The 6,000-nt window shown below is 41.3% G+C and overlaps 1 non-coding gene across 1 annotated transcript; it reads left to right on the top strand.

Moving 5' to 3' along the window:
• Positions 1–2,358: 2,358 nt before the first annotated feature.
• Positions 2,359–2,466, top strand: LOC130972625 (small nucleolar RNA R71). Its single transcript, XR_009083786.1, has one exon. It is a non-coding gene; the product is annotated as a small nucleolar RNA R71 (small nucleolar RNA).
• The last annotated feature ends 3,534 nt before the right edge of the window (positions 2,467–6,000 follow it).

The following is a 6,000-nucleotide window of genomic DNA, read 5'->3' as shown; positions in this document are numbered from 1 at the left end:
GTGGGGGAAGGGTTATGGTTCGGCTAAGGGAGGGTGAGTTTGGGAGGGAAAGTGGTTTGAATTTGAAGGGTGAGGTATGTGGGGTTTTATGAAGGATGGATGTGAGTGGTGAAGAGAAAGATGGGATTTGATAGGTGAAGGGTTTTTGGGGAAGAGGTGTTGAGGTGATTGGTGAAGAAGAGAGAGAGTGGTGGGGTAGATGGGGATCCTGTGGGGTCCACAGATCCTAAGGTGTCAAGAAAAAGTCATCCCTGCACCAAATGGCATGCAAAAATGCGTTTTGAGCCAATTCTGGCGTTAAATGCCGGGCTGGTGCCCATTTCTGGCGTTTAACGCCAGGTTCCTGCCCTTTCCTGGCGTTTAACGCCAGTCTGGTGCCCCTTTCTGGCGTTAAACGCCCAGAATGGTGCCAGACTGGGCGTTAAACGCCCTCCTACTAGCCTTACTGGCGTTTAAACGCCAGTAGGTTCTTCCTCCAGGGTGTGCTGTTTTTCTTCCTGTTTTTCATTCTGTTTTTGCTTTTTCAATTGATTTTGTGACTTCTCATGATCATCAACCTACAAAATAAAATAAAATAACAAAGAAAAATATATAAAATATAACATTGGGTTGCCTCCCAACAAGCGCTTCTTTAATGTCAATAGCTTGACAGAGGGCTCTCATGGAGCCTCACAAATGCTCAGAGCAATGTTGGAACCTCCCAACACCAAACTTAGAGTTTGAATGTGGGGGTTCAACACCAAACTTAGAGTTTGGTTGTGGCCTCCCAACACCAAACTTAGAGTTTGACTGTGGGGGCTCTGTTTGACTCTGATTTGAGAGAAGCTCTTCATGCTTCCTCTCCATGGTGACAGAGGGATATCCTTGAGCCTTAAACACAAAGGATTCTTCATTCACTTGAATGATCAGTTCACCTCCATCAACATCAATCACAACCTTTGCTGTGGCTAGGAAGGGTCTGCCAAGGATGATAGATTCATCCATGCACTTCCCAGTCTCTAGGACTATGAAATCAGCAGGGATGTAATGGTCTTCAATCTTTACCAAAACATCCTCTACAAGTCCATAAGCTTGTTTTCTTGAATTGTCTGCCATCTCTAGTGAGATTTTTGCAGCTTGCACCTCAAAGATCCCTAGCTTCTCCATTACAGAGAGAGGCATGAGGTTTACACTTGACCCTAAGTCACACAGAGCCTTCTTGAAGGTCATGGTGCCTATGGTACAAGGTAGTGAAAACTTCCCAGGATCTTGTCTCTTTTGAGGTAATTTCTGCCTAGACAAGTCATCTAGTTCTTTGGTGAGCAAAGGGGGTTCATCCTTCCAAGTCTCATTTCCAAATAACTTGTCATTTAGCTTCATGATTGCTCCAAGGTATTTAGCAACTTGCTCTTCAGTGACATACTCTTCCTCTTCAGAAGAAGAATACTCATCAGAGCTCATGAAAGGCAGAAGTAAGTCCAATGGAATCTCTATGGTCTCATTTTGAGCCTCAGATTCCCATGGTTCCTCATTAGGGAACTCAGTGGAGGCTAGTGGACGTCCATGGAGGTCTTCCTCAGTGGCGTTCATTGCCTCTTCCTCCCCTCCACATTCGGCCATGTTGATGGCCTTGCACTCTCCTTTTGGATTTTCTTCTGTATTGCTTGGAAGAGTACTAGGAGGGAGTTCAGTAATTTTCTTGCTCAGCTGTCCCACTTGTGCCTCCAAATTCCTAATGGAAGACCTTGTTTCAGTCATGAAACTTTGAGTGGTTTTGATTAGATCAGAGACCATGGTTGCTAAGTCAGAGTGGTTCTGCTTAGAATTCTCTGTCTGTTGCTGAGAAGATGATGGAAAAGGCTTGCCCTTGCTAAACCTGTTTCTTCCACCATTATTGTTGTTGAAACCTTGTTGAGGTCTCTGTTGATCCTTCCATGAGAAATTTGGGTGATTTCTCCATGAAGAATTATAGGTGTTTCCATAGGGTTCTCCCATGTAATTCACCTCTTCCATTGAAGGGTTCTCAGGATCATAGGCTTCTTCTTCAGATGAAGCATCCTTAGTACTGCTTGGTGCATTTTGCATTCCAGACAGACTTTGAGAAATCAAATTGACTTGTTGAGTCAATATCTTGTTCTGAGCCAGAATGGCATTCAGAGTATCAATCTCAAGAACTCCTTTCTTATGATTAGTCCTATTGTTCACAGGATTCCTTTCAGAAGTGTACATGAATTGGTTATTTGCAACCATTTCAATTAGTTCTTGAGCTTCTGTAGGCGTCTTCTTCAGATGAAGAGATCCTCCAGCAGAGCTATCCAAAGACATCTTGGATAGTTCAGAGAGACCATCATAGAAAATACCTATGATGCTCCATTCAGAAAGCATGTCAGAAGGACATTTTCTGATCAATTGTTTGTATCTTTCCCAAGCTTCATAGAGGGATTCTCCATCCTTCTGTCTGAAGGTTTGGACTTCCACTCTAAGCTTACTCAATTTTTGAGGTGGAAAGAACTTTGCCAAGAAGGCATTGACTAGCTTTTCCCATGAGTCCAGGCTCTCTTTAGGTTGTGAGTCCAACCATGTCCTAGCTCTGTCTCTTACAGCAAAAGAGAATAGCATCAGTCTGTAGACCTCAGGGTCAACCCCATTAGTCTTGACAGTGTCACAGATTTGCAAGAATTCAGCTAAGAACTGATGAGGATCTTCCAATGGAAGTCCATGGAACTTGCAATTCTATTGCATTAGAGAAACTAATTGAGGCTTAAGCTCAAAGTTGTTTGCTCCAATGGCAGGGATAGAGATGCTTCTCCCATAGAAGTCGGGAGTAGGTGCAGTAAAGTTGTTTGCTTCAAGGTTCTTTCAGGTTCAGGGTCAGCTTCAACAAGAATGCTTTTGTCTTTGTTCCTGCTCATATGAAAGAGAAGAGAACAAGAAAATGTGGAATCCTCTATGTCACAGTATAGAGATTCCTTGAGGTGTCAGAGGAAAAGAAAAATAGAAGAAAGAGGTAGAAGAATTCGAACTTAGTGAGATAGAGTTCGAATTGTGCATTGAGAAGGAGTGATACTCCATAAATAGAAGGATGTGAGAAGAGGGGAAGAGGTTTTTTCGAAAATTAATTAAAAAGATTTTAAAAACATTTTGAAAAACATTAATTGATTTTTCGAAAACCAAGAGTGGGAAAGAAATCAAGTAATTTTTGAAAAAGATTTTGAAATTAGAATTTAAAAAGATATGATTGAAAACTATTTTGAAAAAGATGAGGTTAAGAAGATATGATTGGCTTTTAAAAAATATGTGATTGAGAAGATATGATTTGAAAACAATTTTAAAAAGATTTGATTTTAAAAATTAATGACTTGCCTAACAAGAAAAGATATGATTCAAACATTAAACCTTTCTCAACAGAAAAGGCAACATACTTGAAATGTTCAATCAAATCATTAATTGTTAGCAAGTATTTTTGAAAAAGGAAAGAAATTGATTTTGAAAACATTTGATTGAAAAGATATGATTTGGAAAAGATTTGATTTTGAAAAACTTTGAAAACTTGAAAAAAAATTGATTTGAAAACAAAATCCTCCCCCTTGTGCCATCCTGGCGTTAAACGCCCAGAATGGTGCACATTCTGGCGTTTAACGCCCAATGCACTACCTTTTGGGGCGTTAAACGCCCAACCAGGCACCCTGGCTGGCGTTTAAACGCCAGTCTGTCCTTCTTCACTGGGCGTTTTGAACGCCCAGCTTTTTCTGTGTAATTCCTCTGCTGCATGTTCTGAATCTTCAGTTCCCTGTACTATTGACTTGAAAATAGAACCAAGATCAAATAAACAATGCATGCAAGACACCAAACTTAAAATTAGACACTAGACTCAAACAAGAAACATAAAATATTTTTGGTTTTTATGATTTTGAAATTTTTTTGGATTTTTCGAAAATTATATGGAAATAGAAAATAAAGGTTTCAGAATTCTTAATTTGGATTCCAGGAATCATTGCAATGCTAGTCTAAGACTCCGGTCCAGGAATTAGACATGGCTTCACAGCCAGCCAAGCTTTCAAAGAAAGCTTCGGTCCAAAACACTAGACATGGCCAATGGCCAGCCAAGCCTTAGCAGATCATTGCTCCAATAGCAAGATTGATAGAGATCAACAAGCTCTTGTGATGATCAGTTGAAACCTCGGTCCAATAAGATTAGACATGGCTTCTCAGCCAGGCAGATTTCAACAGATCATCATGAAACTCTAGAACTCATTCTTAAGAATTCTGAAAAATACCTAATCTAAGCAGCAAGATGAACCGTCAGTTGTCCATACACGAAACAATCCCCGGCAACGGCGCCAAAAACTTAGTGCGCGAAATTGTGAACAATACTTTTCACAACTCTCATAATCCCCGGTAATGAACCCCAAAAACTTGGTGTTCAATACCATGGCATAAACACAACTTCGCACAACTAACCAGCAAGTGCATTGGGTCGTCCAAGTAATAAACCTTACGCGAGTAAGGGTCGATCCCACGAAGATTGTTGGTATGAAGCAAGCTATGGTCATCTTGTAAATCTTAGTCAGGCAAACTCAAATGGATATGGTGATATACGAATAAAACATAAAGATAAAGATAGAGATACTTATGTAATTCATTGGTGGGAATTTCAGATAAGCGCATGAAGATGCTGTGTCCCTTCCGTCTCTCTGCTTTCCTACTGTCTTCATCCAATTCTTCTTACTCCTTTCCATGGCAAGCTTATGCAAGGGTTTCACCGTTGTCAGTGGCTACCTCCCATCCTCTCAGTGGAAATGTTCAACGCACCCTGTCACGGCACGGCTATCCATCTGTCGGTTCTCAATCAGGCCGGAATAGAATCCAGTGATTCTTTTGCGTCTGTCACTAACGCCTCGCCTTCAGGAGTTTGAAGCACGTCACAGTCATTCAATCATTGAATCCTACTCAGAATACCACAGACAAGGTTAGACCTTTCGGATTCTCTTGAATGCCGCCATCAGTTCTAGCCTATACCACGAAGACTCTGATCTCACGGAATGGCTGGCTCGGTTGTCAGGCGAGCGCTCGGTTGTCAGGCGATCAACCATGCATCGTGTATCAGGAATCCAAGAGATATTCACCCAATCTAAGGTAGAACGGAGGTGGTTGTCAGGCACACGTTCATAGGTGAGAATGATGATGAGTGTCACGGATCATCACATTCATCAAGTTGAAGAACAAGTGATATCTTAGAACAAGAACAAGCGGAATTGAATAGAAGAACAATAGTAATTGCATTAATACTCGAGGTACAGCAGAGCTCCACACCTTAATCTATGGTGTGTAGAAACTCCACTGTTGAAAATACATAAGAACAAGGTCTAGGCATGGCCGTGAGGCCAGCCTCCCAATGATCTAAGATAGCATAAGAACGAAGATAGCTACCCAGATGTCTCAATACAATAGTAAAAGGTCCTACTTATAGAGAACTAGTAGCCCCGAAGGTTTACAGAGATGAGTAAATGACATAAAAATCCACTTTCGGGCCCACTTGGTGTGTGCTTGGGCTGAGCAATGAAGCATTTTCGTGTAGAGACTCTTCTTGGAGTTAAACGCCAGCTTTTGTGCCAGTTTGGGCGTTTAACTCCCACTTTGGTGCCAGTTCCGGCGTTTAACGTTGGAATTTCTGAAGGTGACTTTGAACGCCGGTTTGGGCCATTAAATCTTGGGCAAAGTATGGACTATCATATATTGCTGGAAAGCCCAGGATGTGTACTTTCCAACGCCGTTGAGAGCGCGCCAATTGGGCTTCTGTAGCTCCAGAAAATCTACTTCGAGTGTAGGGAGGTCAGAATCCAACAGCATCTGCAGTCCTTTTCAGTCTCTGAATTAGAGTTTTGCTCAGGTCCCTCAATTTCAGCCAGAAAATACCTGAAATCACAGAAAAACATACAAACTCATAGTAAAGTCCAGAAAAGTAAATTTTAACTAAAAACTAATAAAAATATACTAAAAACATACTAAAAACAATGCCAA

The sequence above is a fragment of the Arachis stenosperma genome, chromosome 3 (assembly GCF_014773155.1).
Source record: "Arachis stenosperma cultivar V10309 chromosome 3, arast.V10309.gnm1.PFL2, whole genome shotgun sequence".
NCBI lineage: Eukaryota > Viridiplantae > Streptophyta > Magnoliopsida > Fabales > Fabaceae > Arachis > Arachis stenosperma.
This window is presented reverse-complemented; position numbering and strand designations above follow the sequence as displayed.